The sequence below is a fragment of the Macrobrachium nipponense genome, chromosome 35 (assembly GCF_015104395.2).
Source record: "Macrobrachium nipponense isolate FS-2020 chromosome 35, ASM1510439v2, whole genome shotgun sequence".
Lineage (NCBI taxonomy): Eukaryota > Metazoa > Arthropoda > Malacostraca > Decapoda > Palaemonidae > Macrobrachium > Macrobrachium nipponense.
The window spans coordinates 59,921,495-59,938,702 of record NC_061096.1 but is presented as its reverse complement, the minus strand read 5'-3'; the positions used below and the strand labels follow the sequence as shown (position 1 = coordinate 59,938,702).

The window sequence follows — 17,208 nt, the reverse complement described above, 5'->3', positions numbered from 1 at the left end:
AAAAGAAAACATCCTTCTCTTCCCCTTTCTATTCTGCTGTGAGTAGAACACCACTACTAACATCACTACCATATGTGCTAATACTACCGATAATATTACTAATGCTATAGCCAGGTAAAATGATCACAATAGGGTAGGATTATTATTATCATCATTCATAAGATGAACACTATTCACATGGAACAAGCCCACAGTGGCCACTGGTTTGAAATGCAGACAGAATAGATCACTTATTAAAAAATAAAAATTGACAAATGAACATATAAACATATAAAAATGTAAGTAAATTATTGAAAAAACGTGGAGAATTGAATTGGGATAGTAATACTCTAGTTTGATCACAGTCCAATAATAATCACAACCAAATCTCTTAAAAACTTATCCTTTCTTTCCTCGGCAAAAATATCACAGACCCTAATAAACCAAAGGAGAATTTGCCGCAGGCACTGTACTAGAATCCCACATATTTTTTGTGCAATATCTTATCAAAACTGAGCAGATGGCTAGGCAGCATCACCAGCAACGGCAGTCGGTAATATTCACATGAATACCTGCAAGAAATCTCGCCGAGTAAAGTGTGATACAAGACTTTACTTCTCAAGTGACGAAAAACGTTCCTCTTAAGTTTACTGGCTGACCATCCAGGTTAGCAACTTGCACAGAACCAGTGCAAAAAGAGGCACGAGTCAGTACAAAAGCCCTCCACTGGAGCCTGTGCAAGAAACACCAGCTACCTTGCAGTAACAAGTAGTACGAACACCAACACGAAGGTATGATAGCAAACGATCAAGCAAAGATCCTCTGGGACTATGGTATCAGAACAGACAGGGTGATACGTACCAATACACCAGACGTGACGTTGATTGACAAAATCAAAATGAAACTATCACTCATTGATGTCGCAATACCAAGGGACATCCGAGTAGAGGAGAGGAGTAAGAGAGAGAAAAGAATGATAAGTATCAAGACCTGAAAAAAGAAAGAAGATGAATGTGGGATATGTCAGAAGAAATTGTACTCATAATCATAGGAACACTTGGCACGATCCCAAGACCCCTGAAAAGGAGCCTGGAAAAACTAGATGCCGAAGTAGCTCCAGGACTCATGCAGAAGAGGGTGCTCCTAGAAACAGCACATATAGTGAGAAAAGTTATGGTCTCCTAAGGAGGCAGGATGCAACCCGGAACCCCACACTATAAATACCACCCAGTCGAATAGGATGACGGTGACAGACCAAAATAAATAATAATAATAATAATAATAATAATAATAATAATAATAATAATAATAATAATAATAATAATAATAATAATACTTAGGGCACTCGACTCGCCAGCGAAAGTACCCGGGTTCGATTTCACTGTGCCCCTGCTTACCCCACCGATGAATTATGCACCTGGTAATTAATCAACTGTGATGGGTTGCGCCCTGGGGAGGAGAAGAGATCAGGAATCCTAAAACCTCCGAGAGTCGTTTCCTTAAGGAGAAATTATTACCATTATTAATCGGAAGATGAAACCTATCCATATAGGAACAAGCGCACCAAAGGGGCCACTGACTTGAAATACAAGCTTCCAAAAATACGGTGTTCATCAGGAAGATCTAAGACGAGGTAAAGGGAAATACCCCCCCCGTGCACGTAAGAGACCACTTTGTAAAAAAAAAATAAATAAATAAATAAATAAATAAATAACAACAAACAGATAAAAATGCATTGAAATGCGAGGGGAATAAATAGTATTCGAGTAGTAATGCGTTTGCACCTTCGCCTCGAACCCAGAAGACGATATATTTCTAAGGATAATCCGTGACGTGGCGCTCGCAATAAGTAGCGCAGAACGCTTTTGAGCGAGTCCTAGAACTCCATGACAAATCCTCAGGGGCAATTCCTCCCCTCACCCCCCCACCCCCGCCCCTCCCGCCCCATCCCGCCCACCCCAGCCCCCTAGACGTCATAATCCCTTTTGAACAGGATGCAGGATCTTGCAGAATCTGAGGCTCGGACGTCTTACGTTAAATAATCTAAAAAAAAAAAAAATAAAAAAAAAAAAAAAAAATTGCATATATTATTCATTATTTTCCAGTGTAACGCAACGCACCAATTTCGTCATCTAGGTAAAATAGGAGACTTTTTTTTTTTTATTTCTTTTTTTTTCTTTTTAATCCGGAGTCGTCGTGCACCCTCAAGGAGGCTCATGACTGCATCAAACCCGTCCGGGATCAGGTCGTCGAAGATGTAACATAATACTGGTGACCCAGTTCGAGGGGGCGCTACGTTTTTCTGGGCGCTTGTGACCTACTGATCTCATGACGCAATCGAAGCTAAATGCATGCACAAGCATAAAATGTATGCATAATATATATACATATGTATATATTATACATACAGAACATACACGTAAACGCATGTCTTCGCGGAGCAATACTTCGCAAAAGCAGTTATTACTGGAGTGCTAACACGCTTTTACCTTCAGGTAATTGGTGGGCACTTTCATTCGATTTTTCTGAGTGATTAGCATCCCTTATCAACCTATTGGTTGACCTTTACATGCAATTCTCAATAATACTCCCCCACCCAAAAAAAAAAAGGTCAAATAACCTAGCTGGAAATAAACATCAGCATTGAATAACTATATATATATATATAGATATATATATATATATATATATATATATAAATGATATATATACATATATATATTGTGTGTGTGCCTTTTTCTACCTCCTTCATACCTATAAACGGAAGTGAACATGTATAACATACATTATACTCTGCAAAATACCTAGAGACATGCATGCATTGCATGCATTGCATATCCAGTACATGGAATTTGAAGCTGATACAGCAAACGGTAACAGATCATTACCCTAAAATCGCGGACGTAAATTCCCGAGATGTATACTAAGAGTTGCACCAGCACCTTTTTTTTATATGCCCCTAGGTTAGGTTAGGTTAGACAAACAGAGCATCACCAATAATTTGGAAGTAGGAAACATTATGCGATTATTTTCAAGAAGATTCTATGGTTAGTTTATAAGATATGGCGTCCCCGCTTTTTCAGGGAAGGTTCGGGACTTGGTTACTTGTTTGTTTGTTTGTTTGTTTGTTTGTTTGTCTGCACAGTGTTTTTATCAAGGACACGGCCCAATATAACTAAGATTTCCAAACATAATGCGTAAGTAATATGACGTGAACACGACAAAAGAAATAATAATTATCTCTCTCTCTCTCTCTCTCTCTCTCTCTCTCTCTCTCTCTCTCTCTCTCTCTCTTTCTGGTGAGAACCACATCAGAACCATTTCAATACATCAAATGAAATAATCTTAACCTACTCTCTCTCTCTCTCTCTCTCTCTCTCTCTCTCTCTCTCTCTCTCTCTCTCTCTCTCTCTCTCAAAAACAAAAATAAATAAAATATATATATATATATATATATATATGTGTGTGTGTGTGTGTGTATACATATATATATATATATATATATATATATATATATATATATATATATAAATAAATATATATATATATATATATATATATATATATATATATATATGACTCTCGTGAGAGCATACCCTACAAACCCAAGGAATCAGTCCATCAAGCAATGACCTTCGTACAAGCAAAGATAAAACTCAACTCTCGCGTGTATTACCAAGTAGTCCTTTATCCAAAGGCATGAAAGATGGACCACTTTCTTCTTTCTTTCTTTCTTTCTTTCTTTAACATCACGAAGCTGGCAACAAGGTAACCTCCGACACCCGACTAACTTCTTGTACAGGTTTCGGTAAACTTCAGCAGCGAAGTGTGTGACACAATGAAAAAAAAACTATCTAAGGCCTAGTGTGATGTTCGTGCAAAATCAACATATACAGATGAATACTGCGACCTAAACCAGTGTCGGACTGAAACCTGTTTGGCTTACTGAGAAGCTTGTAATGAAAAACTTTAAAAATCTAAAAAAATTTATTTTTTCAAATTGCTTATATATTATGCATATATTTAGCAGATTCCGCTCATTACAGCTACATGCACATACACACATTATTTATATATATATATATATATATATATATATATATATATATATATATATATATATATATATATATATATAACACTACTCAAACGGGAACATGTACAGAGAAATAAAAAATGTAAAAAAATAAATACATAAAAAGATAGACATGACGGTGACGAAATTCATTTTGCAAAGTACTTACTTTCCTGGAGAAGAATCGATGACGTCATTCGACATTGCCATAATAATTCCCTGAAAAAAAAGATAAAAAACTTAGTGAATCTCATTTCCTTGTACATCGATCAGTGAAAAAAAAAGACGAATAATAAACTGAAAAGCAATCTACGGTAATCAATGGCGTGTAATATCTAACGACACACAAAACTGACATTCATATATATAGTAATATATATATATATATATATATATAATATATATATATATAGTATATATATATATGTATGTATATATAACCTATAAAATTCCGGTTTGGAAGGTAGAGTGAGACTATTAGCCTCAAGGAATGGATATTCAAGTGGATTACGTCCTGTAGCGTAATCAATCTTCGAGAGATCATTCTCTCTCTCTCTCTCTCTCTCTCTCTCTCTCTCTCTCTCTCTTTTTCACTGTGTGTGTGTATTTGCAATGTTGGTCGATAACGAAAAAGTTAAAAAAAAAGCACACACAAAATAATATTCCAAAGCAGATGTACCTTGCTGAATCTCTCTCTCTCTCTCTCTCTCTCCAGTGCTGGTCAACAAAGAAAAGGTTAAACAAAAAGCACAAAATATTCCAAAACATGTCCCTCCTGAGGCGCTCTCTCTCTCTCTCTCTCTCTCTCTCTCTCTCTCTCTCTCTCTCTCTCTCTAGGCAAAAAAAAATTCTTTAAATCATGTGCTCTCTCTCTCTCTCTCTCTCTCTCTCTCTCTCTCTCTCTCTCTCTCTCTCTCTCTCTCTCTCAGCTCTGAAATATAAGCAAAGCATTACCCTTTGATAACAGTTCAACCAGATGACTATACTCTGTTTTTTTTCATCTGTCCATCAGCCTGTGGTGTTTTTGTATGGTAACACTGCGTCCCGGGCTTTAGATAGTTACATTTAGATTACATTCAACGATTATAATAATATCCTATTTCGAATATTAACGGTGTAATTCGCATACAGTAAATTATTAAAACACTTTTCAGTTGCAAATGTACACCCAGATATCCTTTTAACTACCTAAAACTTACAATTAGCATAACTATCTAAAGCCCGGGACGCAGTGTTACCATACAAAAACACCGCAGGCGGATGGACAGATAAAAAAAAACAGAGTATACACTACAGTGATCTGGCATTGGTCGAAAACCCCAATCATATCTCGTCATTTCAACAAGAAAAAAAAAATCAAGTCCGGTTATTTATCCAGATTCCGACGCAAATCACGCCACATTTTAATTAGGCTGCCTCACAAACACGTATGCAGAGTGCGGGGTTGTGCTTGTACGAATGGAAGGTGAAATATCGCATCCCGGAGAATTAAGAAAAAAAAAATAAAAAAATAATGGAATTCCGCGACCGCTAATGATGTCACTGATGTTTAGAGGTCAAGGTTTTGGTCACAAGTGTTCTTTCGAGTTCGACATGAATAAAATTATGTAATTTTGTTCCTTTTGTTTCTTGGGAGTTTAAATGACTGCGAAATATAGCCCTTCGTTGGAAACATTTCATACAATTGAAATATTAGGAAATCGAGGTTTATCGTTTGTATGTGCATAACTATTGCAACATGAAAATGTATAACTTTTGTTAAATGGAAATGTATAACTATTGCAAAATGAAAATCTATAACTATTGTAAAATGGAAATGAAGTTTAAATTTGATGTGATTTCATTAGTTCTAAACGTTTCTTAAAAGTCCATGCTATCACAAATAGTTTCTTTACGTTCACATGTAGAATATACGTTCTGGTTTCAATTTTGTTTCTAAGTTCAGATGACTACAAAATAAATGTTTAGTTTGTTTGTTTATATGGTGTTTTTTACGTTGCTTGAAACCACTAGTTATTCAGCAACGGGACCAACGGCTATACGTGACTTCCGAACCTCGTCGAAAGTGAATTGCTATCACCAGAAATACACATCTCTGACCCCTCAATTGAATGCCCGAGATTCGAACTCCCGGCCACCGAGGTAGCAGGCAAAAACCAACGTTTAGTATCAGCTTCTATTTCAAAATGTTTCAAAATGTTCAGACGACTTTACAATCATCTGTGTGGTTCCTCGTGTTTCTCAACATTTAGATGAGAAAATCGACTTTTTCCAGGTCTTCCTTGAACTTCAAACGTGTTCCATAAAGTTCATGCCTGTCTTGTTCTGACCTACGTTAATGATCTTAATGTATTCTGGTCACGGCTGACTTATCCTTTTTATTTAAGATCTGATATTTACCATTTATTCTTTTTTTTACTTTTTTGAAAGGGGGAGGGGGCATTCTTCGATGAAAGTTTACTTGACAGACAATCTACAAATAATATAATTATAATAATAATAATAATAATAATAATAATAATAATAATAATAATAATAATTATTGGAAGGAGACCCTCTTTCAAACAAGTTTTATTGAAAGATATTGCTGCATCAGCTGCATTTCAACTTGTAAATAGTCTTCTCTATTTTTTCTAACATAGCTTTCTCTCTGCTACTACAACTGGCGAGTATTGCGCGATATTAACTCATCAGGAGGAGTCAATTTCGGGGATATTGCTTAAAATTTATTTATTTGTCACAGTAAATGAACAAATAAAAATATAAGTCGATCTAGTGGCCGGCCAACGTTTTTTTCGGGTATCATCGAGCATGATCCACGGCAGTGGGTCAGAGTAGACTGTAGGTGTTGTCAAGATCTACTCAATATATAGCGTGCAGGTCAGCATGGGGGTCAACCGTGAGCTGCGTTTTCATTGGCTGGTGGCGCAATGCGCTCCAGCTATTGGTTGAAAGAAGTTTTCTCAAGACTTTCTTCGTCGTTGAAGGTTGCGCTGTTGCAGCCTAGCTGATCGTCGAGGCTGGGGCATGACTTCCCTGGGCGCTGTGTCACGACGGCTCGCGTTGTCATTGGCTGATGGGCTGCTTGTCTCATCTGGTATTCTTTGATCGGGAGTGTCGTTCGGTCTGGTATTACTTGTGCTATTATTTATGCACATAGGTCTCCTTAGGTTGGTGGGGAGGAAGAGCACTTCCTGCGTCGTATTCAATGAGGGCTTCTCTTGTTGTATGAGGAGTGCCTCGAGCAGTCGCAAACGTCGTTGGTCAGGAGCCCTCCCTATTATCTTAATATTCTTGATAATACCGTCGCGGGAGATGGCTTCCTGGTGTGCTGTCATGGTATGGTTTTTAATTGCCCCTTCTTGTGCGTGGCAAGAAATCCTCTTGGACAGTTTCATAGAAGTCATACCAACGTAAGAGCCGGGACATCCACGGACGGGGCATGAGAATTGGTAGACTACATTCGACTGTTTCAAGAGGTCTCATGCTGGGGGGGTCGGGTTGTTCTTCATGATAAGGTCGCGGGTACGTCGATTTTGGTAATAAATCACGAGTTCGAGTTCTTTGTCGACTTCGGTAGGGGTCACATTTTCTCTGATGATTTTCCTCAATGCATCCTCGTCCTCACGGTGACGTGCGTGCATTCTGGCTTTGTAAAACAGCTTGATCTTCTCATGGGGGTGGGGCTGCGGTCTCTCACTCTCGCTATACCACCGATCCAACGCTGTTCGGACTTCTTCAACCGACTCGTCCGAAGATGACCTACGAGAAGGTCGAAACGTCACGTAATACCAGCTATACCAGCACCAACACCAGCCCTTAAACCAAAGACGACCCTGGCCCGAACTGAACTACGCTTACGGAATAATACCGGCACTGACGACGACCCCTGCTTGACTTGGACCTGATATCCTGGTCTAATAAAAGATTCCTTCAGCATTTACAATTTTTTGAAAATTCCCAATATGAATATTGGCCAGTTACTCAGAAACATCGCTGAGCCTGAGAAGCGAATTGTAAGAAAAATAGAAAAAACAATATATAAAATCAACTCGCTTAATTCTGCCATCCTTTTTAACAATAATAATAATAATAATGCCATTACCTTAGCTTACAAGTTCTATACGATAGTCTCCATATTACGAATAATAATAATAATAATAATAAAATAATAATAATAATAATAATAATAATAATAATACAGTTACTGGTCCCAAATTGTGCCCAAAGTTCACGGTCCATACCAGGCCGTGCCCAAAAGGAAACGACATCCTGGCAGATGACCATGAAGAGGACCCTCTTCCTTAATCAGATCAGGGTAAAATTTCATCTGCTGGAGAGAGAGAGAGAGAGAGAGAGAGAGAGAGAGAGAGAGAGACGAGTGAGAGAGAGAGAGAGAGAAGAGAGAGGAGAGAGAGAGAATATAAGTTTCTGGCACTTTTCTTTTAAGGTCGTTTCTATATTTCTCAGTTCTCTGGAATGGGATGCATTTAACATATTTATTTATTTATTTATTTATTTATAAGGGAACGAAGACCTTGCTACGTTCAATAACTGCAACGAGACGCATTCTCTATATTCGAAAAAAAAAGACATTTATTTACACAACGGCCTTTTTTCTTTTCTTTTTTTCTTTTTCTTGCAAGGGGAGACATTTACACACTTACTGACAGGTAAGGTAAATTTTTCTTATTTATTGATAAGATAGGCACGTTTTCTTATAAATTGACAGTTGGGTACGTTTCTATTTCCTGACGGGGAGGGCACGGTTTTGCTCGCTGACTGGGAAGGTACGTTTGCTAAACCCCTGACGACAAAGAAACTTTTTTTTTTTTTTTTTAGATGTTCAGGATAAGGGACCTTAGTATGGGTATGTTTTTTTTTAATTTACCGACGGGAATGTGCGCTTAACTCAATAAAACAGGAAAGAGAGTGTCGTTTTTTTACTCTTTTCAAGTAAACGCTAATTGAACGTTTGTTCTTTATTAAGGGCAAGAGTCCGGTCTTTCTCCTGTCAGCAAAAATACGTTGCAGATTTATTGACGGGGGAATGTTCGTGTCCTTTTTACTCTTGACAAAGATGTCTAGTTCAATGTTAAGGCAGATGTTCTTTTGTATTCCTCCGAGAGGGAAGGTACGTTTATATTCATTGTTAAGGCCGGGGAGGGGGGAGGGGGAGGGGGAAGGGGGAGGGGGGGAGGGGGAGGGGGGAGGGGGAGCGTTCCCCCCCTGAAAGGCCACAAAGTCAGATCAACTCGTTCTAAGAAAAAGTTCTCGTTGCCACACAACCTAACTTCGGACTCTCTTCAAAAGTACCCGACTTCGAGGAGTCTATTCATCGACAGACTGAACAGCATCTGTGACCTGGCGTCGCGAAGCTTACGGTCATCGTAAACGCAAATAGAAATAATTAGGCTAAAAGGAGAGAAAAACCTCACTTCATAGAAGTTAAGTATATCTTAGTTTAACCAGACCACTGAGCTGATTAACAGCTCTCCTAGGGCTGGCCCGAAGGATTAGATATTCTTACGTGGCTAGGAACCAATTGGTTACCTAGCCACGGGACCTACAGCTTATTGTGAGATTCGAACCACATTATATCGAGAAATGAATTTTTATCACCAGAAATAAAATCCTCTGATTCCGCGTTGGAAGGACCGAGAATCGAACTACGGACCACCGGATTGGTGGTGAGCGCGAAAACCACTCGCCCAACGAGGATCTTCACTTCATGGTACATCTAGTACTTAATTCGACAATACTCTATAAATATGTAAATAAATCACACACGCAACGCAGTTCTCAAGATAAATGTTATCTAACATCACTAACAATTTTAAATCTGAAAATCATTAGGCTAGTAATTTATCCCGAATCACTAACAATGACCCAGAATACTACATGGCAATTCCCTGCACAATAAAAAAAAAACTAAGATATATGAGCTAATCTGTGGGAAGGTTTCTAGAGTAATCAATTTAATAGGCAATTTCTGTTTACAAAGATAATTTACGAGTACTAATTGGTCACATAAACAATCCAAATCATTAATATCAATGACTTAGGAGACTTAAATTGGAGAAATAAATCCAGTTGCACATATGTGCATACAGTTTAAAGATAAATCTGTTTACATTTAAACTATATGTACATTTAGTACATAACTGTGAATTTGTTTCTATATAGTCATTATTATTATTAATATACTGTTGTTGTAAAAGGAAGAAAAGTAAAGGGAACAAAATTAAAAGTCGGAAAAGTAAAAGAAACGAAAAGTAAGCGACCGAAAAGTAAAAGGCATAAAAGTCAAAGAACGAAAAGTAAACGAAAGAAAAGTAAAAGGCATAAAATAAAAGGACGAAAAGTAAAAGGCAGAAAAGTAAAAGACCAAAGAGTAAAAGACAGAAAAGTAAAAGACCGAAGAGGATAAGGCATAAAAGTAAAAGGCATAAAAGTAAAAGAACGAAAAGTAAAAGGCAGAGAAGTGAAAGAACGAAAAGTAAAAGACCAAAAAGTAAAAGGAATAAAAGTAAAAGACTAAAAAGTAAAAGGCATAAAAGTAAAAGAACGAAAAGTAGAAGACTAAAAAGTAAAAGGCAGAAGAGTAAAATAACGAAAAGTAAAATGCAAGGAGCAACGTGTGTAATAACAACTCCTTCCTCCTCCTCCTCCTCCTCCGCTTTCAGGGTAATGCCATCAGTGCACTTCATGCGGTGCACTGTAGGTATTACTTAAGGTTCTTTGCAACGTGCCTTCGGCCCCTAGCTGCTACCCCTTTCGTTTCTTTTACTGTACCTCCTTTCATATTCTCTTTCTTCCATCTTGCTTTCCAACCTCTCCTGTTAGACCTTTCAAACCTTTTCCTGTCAATTTCCGTCTCAGCGCTGAATGACCTCATAAGTCCCAGTGATTGGCCTTTGGCCTAAATTTTATGTTCGATTCAATTCATCTTAAGCATTAAAAAATTTGGAGATTATACACTTACGGAACGTGTTTCAAACTTCGTGGAATTACCAACGAATTTAAGGAACCGATTTATTCCAACAAACTACAGAGTACACGCATGCTACTAAAGACTAAGAATTAACAAACAATAACTCATTCGATATCTCAGACTACTTAAAAAAAATCTCAGACTACTTAAAATAGAAATCACTTAAAAAACTGGTCTCACAAATCTCACAATAGACCAAATACATTTGCGAAAGCCTCATAAAAATGCCAAGTAGTTACGCTCAACAAACATGCAAGGCACCAAGAACAAAAGCACGCACAACAAGGAGACCAAACAAGCAAACCATCGCTTCTCCTAAACAAGAAAACACTAAGAATTTCAAACGCGCAAATAAATATAACCTAACAAAAACTAAACAGAGAAATCAGTTATACCAAAAAATACACTACCTCACACAATAATGAAACCTATAAAAAACTGACACTTTACAAACATGCAAAAATCAGTAATACAAAAGCATACAATACTAAACACACAAAAGCAAACGATAGACATGACAACCTATAAAAAAAAAATTGGGACTTCAAAAACATGCAAAAATTAGTAATACAAAAACATACAATACTAAACACGTGCAAATAATATATAGACATGACAACCTATATGATAAAGTCTGCGAATTTACAAACACGCAAAAATCAGTAATACAAAAAAAAAATCAGCGAACAAACAACATAGACATGCCAACCTATAAAAAAAAAAAAAAAAGACTGGGACATCACAAACACAAACACAACTGGACTCTTGATAGCAACCGCGACATCACGACCTGCCTTACAAACGAGGACATCACACACATGCAAAGTGCTCTAGAAGGATGTTAACGACCGGGATTCCTACAAAAGCCTGGAATATACGCGCAGAATCGGAGTCGTGATCACCTCGCCTTTGTCTTGCAATGGCCACAGCCACGCACGATCGTCATTACGGTCACTAGTATATATATGCACTCTACCGTCCGCGCAATAAAGTAGATGTGCCCGAGTGGCGAGTTTCAGTATAAACCTGTGATCTTTGATCTACAATGCCCAGATGCCCAGGCTATATATATATATATATATATATATATATATATATATATATATATATATATATATATATATATATATATATATATATATATATATATATACTATATTATTCAGTTGTATTCCACATAGGAAAATGAAAAAAAGGTATATCTCAGAAAATGCCCAACAGTTTCGTCCTCCAATGGACCTCCAAGAAGAGGTCCATTGGAGGACGAAACTGTTGGGCATTTTCTGAGATATACCTTTTTTCATTTTCCTATGTGGAATACAACTGAATTACTATATCTTCGTGCTAAAGAAGAGTTACCAGTACTATAATAAATACATATATTAGAATCTATATATATATATATATTATATATAATTATATATATTTATGTATGTTATTGTATGTACGTATGTATATATGTTATGTATGTATATGTATATATATGTGTGTGTGCGTGTGTATAGTGTATACAATATAGCCCCAATATTCACTGTAAACTACAATGTCGACATTATTATTATCATCATTATTATTATCATGCATTCTCTACAGCACCGAGGGTTACCGAAAACAACCCAGTTCTACATTCTGAACGTTCTTATTATTATTATTATTATTATTATTATTATTATTATTATTATTATTATTATTATTATTATTATTATTATTATTATCCACGTGGGGAAATACAATCAAAAAGAAGATGCCAGAGAAATGTCGCATGTGCGACTCAAGAGAAGTAAAGCAAAATACAAAAAATAAAAAATAAAAAACTTATGGAAGGCGTTCAGCAGGAAATCTTGTGCGAGTAGAGTTAGCAAAAGTTATCATGGCTTGGAAGGAATCAGTGATGTTCGGGAAGACAGGAAATAAAATAGACCATAGAATCGATGTTCTTCTCTCTTTCTCTCTCTCTCTCTCTCTCTCTCTCTCTCTCTCTCTCTCTCCAGGAGAGTTGGAAATCGCGTAAAAAGAACTTTCCTAACAATATGAACCTTGAAAATAATCATATCAGCATTCAAAAAGTGGCCTTTGTTCCACCATACTGGCTGATAAAAATTTCAAATACATAACCTGATACAATTAACTGGAAGACTTACAGGATACAATCCCCATGAAAAAAAAAATGCAGACACGAAAGAGTAATTGGCATAACGCAGACAAAAACCCCGAAAGCATGCTTACGTAACGGGCAGCCTGGCGAAGCTATTTCAATCAAGCGCCATGAAAAATAAACGGCTAAAAGAAAATAAACAAAATCACGTTGAAAAAAAAAAAGGGCGGGGGGGGGGAGGATTAATTGACAAAATCCAAACCCAAAACAGAAGCGGAATAAAGTGTGCCGGCGCTCAAGTAGGTCAGTGTGCCACCTGACATTTCCACCTGGGCGGGAGAAAGGATACAGAAGGAAAAACAAAATAGCGGGGCAGCTTCTCCCTTTGATGGCGAGAAACACAACAGATTCCATACAAAGGACGAAAACAATTAGTCACAGACACCCATATCTCAAAGGATTCAGTTAGCGGACGCATGTATTAGGAAAAAGTCAACCTAGAAATACACGTCAACTCTAACAAACAGATTCAGTACAAGTACCAACGTAGATTACCAAAAAGAAAAAATAATTTACTATGAAATAAATCTAATATGACGCATAAAAAACCGAGCTCATTATGCAAACAGATTAAGTGGCCGGTGGCCATTATGTGTATCATATGGTTATATGTATGTAATTTGAGGATGTGAATGAATTTTTAAGTATGTTTTCGCATTTATTCTGCTATTTTTACGAAACGATGACCGCAAGCTAAAATTTCCCAATCTTTTTATGCATGTCTGTCTAACAGACATTATTATTAATACTATTATTAAAAATAGTCTTACCAGACCACTGAGCTTGACCATCAGGTCTCACAAGAATGACCGGAAGGATTTGCTTTTATCTTTATTTTTCATTTATATTCTGTCAATTAAATTACAGTATAAAAAAAACTTTAGAATTGGGTTCATTTCAAAAGTCAAAGTTTCTGACATTTAAGTGATCGATTTATTTCCAAAAATTGGTGTTCGCTTCTGATGCTATATCCCATTCATTATTTTTTTTTTTTTTTTTTGCTCTATCACAGTCCTCTAATTCGACTAGGTGGTATTTATAGTGTGGGTTCCGGGTTGCATCCTGCCTCCTTAGAAGTCCATCACTTTTCTTACTATGTCGCCGTTTCTAGGATCACATTCTTCTGCATGAGTCCTGGAGCTACTTCAGCCTCTAGCTTTTCATGTTTCCTTTTCAGGGATCTTGGGATCGTGCCTAATGTTCCTATGATTATGGGTACAATTTCCACTGGCATATCCCATATCCTTCTTATTTCTATTTTTAGGTCTTGATACTTATCCATTTTTTCCCTCTCTTTCTCTTCAACTCTCGTGTCCCATGGTATTGCGACACCAATGAGTGATACTTTCTTCTTGATTTTGTCAATCAACGTCACGTCTGGTCTATTTGCACGTATCACCCTATCCGTTCTGATACCATAGTCCCAGAGGATCTTTGCCTGATCGTTTTCTATCACTCCTTCAGGTTGATGTTCATACCACTTATTACTGCAAGGTAGCTGGTGTTTCTTGCACAGGCTCCAGTGGAGGGCTTAGCTACTGAATCATGCCTCTTTTTGTACTGGTTCTGTGCAAGTGCCGGACATTCGCTTGCTATGTAGTTTATGGTTTCATTTTTCGTATTGCACTTCCTACATATGGAGAGATGTTATTTCCATTCCTTCAGTTTCCTTCTTGAGCTCTCCCCTCAGTAGCCACTGCCACGTGTCATCGCTGGCTAGCTCTTTAGTCTGTCTCATGTATTGTCCGTGCATTGGTTTGTTATGCCATTCCTCTGTTCTGCTTGTCTTTCTCCTGTCTCTGTATATTTCTGGGTCTTCGTCTACTTTTATTAGTCCTTCTTGAGCCACTCGTCTTCACTGGTCTTCAGATATTGCCCCAGTGCTCTGTTCTCGATGTTGACGCAGTCCTCTAATGCTTAGTAGTCCCCTCCCTCCTTCCTTTCGTGTTATGTATAGTCTGTCCATATTTGCTCTTGGGTGTAGTGCTTTGTGTATTGTCATATGTTTCCTCGTTTTCTGGTCTATACTGCGAAGTTTTGCCTTCGTCCATTCCACTATTCCTGCGCTGTATCTGATTACTGGCAGCCAATGCCACCAATGGTGTTTATAGGCTTGTATCTTTACCATATTTCCGGAGGTTGAGTTTTGACTTGAGTATCGCCTTGAGTCTCTGCATATATTCTTTCCTGATCGTGTCCTTCATCTCTTGATGGTGTTTTTTATATCCCCTCCTTCCATTATTCCCAGGTATTTGTATCCCGTCTCATCAATGTGTTCGATGTTGTTCCCATCTGGTAGCTTTATCCCTTCAGTTCTTGTTACTTTACCCTTTTGTATGTTGACTAAGGCACATTTTTCTATTCCAAACTCCATCCTGATGTCCCCAGATACAATCCTTACAGTCTGGATTAAGGTATCTATTTCCTTTATGCTTTTACCATACAGCTTGATGTCGTCCATGAACATCAGATGGTCAATTCTATTACCTCTTTTCTTGAGTTGGTACCCAGCATCCATCTTCTGCAGTACTTTTGTCACGGGAATCATGGCTACTACGAAGAGTAGTGGGGACAGTGACTCGCCCTGGAAGATCCCTCTCCTGATATTATTATTATTATTATTTTTATTATTATTATTATTATTATAAAATTGGTGTTCGCTGCTGATTACTATATAACATTCAGTGGCATGGAATTGATTTCGGCTGTAATTGAGTCAACAGTTAAACCAAAAGTAATGCCAAAAAAACTAAAGCAAACCCCTTCTTAGGATACCAGAGCCTAAGACCACTAATACAACAATTTCGCAACGCGCGCGCTGCTTGTGGCCTCTGAGATCATGTCTCTGCTGGGAAGCACCGCCTACGATGTGACCTGTGTGGCGCACTGCTGACACTACTGCAGGCTCTGGATATGTGACTCAGCGCTTTTGTTAAACTTGATTTATATTCATAATATAAAAAATAAGAATCAGTGGTCATGTGAGCCATATCTTTTCCTGGTAAATGTTCGATTCGTGCTTCTGTTCGAGAATGTCGTCGACGTTTTTAAAATATCACTTCTGCTCTATAGTGCTCCAGTGAATTCTTGGGCCTCGTTGTGGAATATTCCCCCTCGAACTAGTCCCCAAAGAACTGTTCCCAGTTCCCATTACGCGTCAATGTTAACCTTACATTGTAAGGCGAACAATGTCCAGACTGGCAACCCGAGTGAGAAACAGCAGCAACTCGCTAATACAAAGCATTCTAAGGAGTGAAGCAAGAAGAATATCTAAATTGTGGGAAAGATGGGAAAATGAGGCCTTTGTCCCCTAAGTATTGGCAAGATGTCATCTGCAAATTCTGTCATTATTATTATATATATTGCTGATATTTTACTTTTTCATTATTACTGAGAATACTATCAAGTTAGTTTTTTTTTACATTCAATTTTCGTATTTAGCTCTCTGGACCTGACTACTGTAACCACCCAAGGTCTCTAGATGAAATTTAAGTTATGTAATTTGTGCACTAACTGTTATAACTCTCAATGCATCTTTTTCTCTCACCAATATTACTACTGTTATTACCAGTATTATGATTACTATCTTCTATGCTACCTCGGCTATTTGGTGGATAAGTGCCGATTATTCATTTTTTTTTATCATGTTGTCTCATGTATCTAGATTGAGTATGTTACTGTATGCATTTTGTATATTCTATGTATATGGCACTGAGCTGAAATAAAGGATGATATTATTATTATTATTATTATTATTATTATTATTATTATTATTATTATTATACTCCTCTCTAATCCGGGGTAGTTATATTAGATTCACATCAACCGCGCATTTGATGTCTAGGCCAGTCCCTTACGACGCTCCTGATGACTGTTGATAAGCCAATCACAGGGCTGGAAACTGTCACTCACGAGAGATTGTTCACAGAGGCAGGATGTGTGTTCCACCTCTCTTAAGGGATACGTCTTTCAAAAGTATCCCTCAGGAGAGATGGAACACACAAC

At 37.5% G+C, this 17,208-nt stretch overlaps 1 protein-coding gene across 1 annotated transcript in view; it reads right to left on the bottom strand.

Moving 5' to 3' along the window:
- The window catches only part of LOC135208834 (circadian locomoter output cycles protein kaput-like), a 341,286-nt gene that overhangs the window by 266,273 nt on the left and 57,805 nt on the right, over positions 1–17,208 (bottom strand). The window contains 1 exon segment of the mRNA XM_064241398.1: positions 4,224–4,274. The gene's annotated coding sequence lies outside the window, so the exon portion shown is untranslated.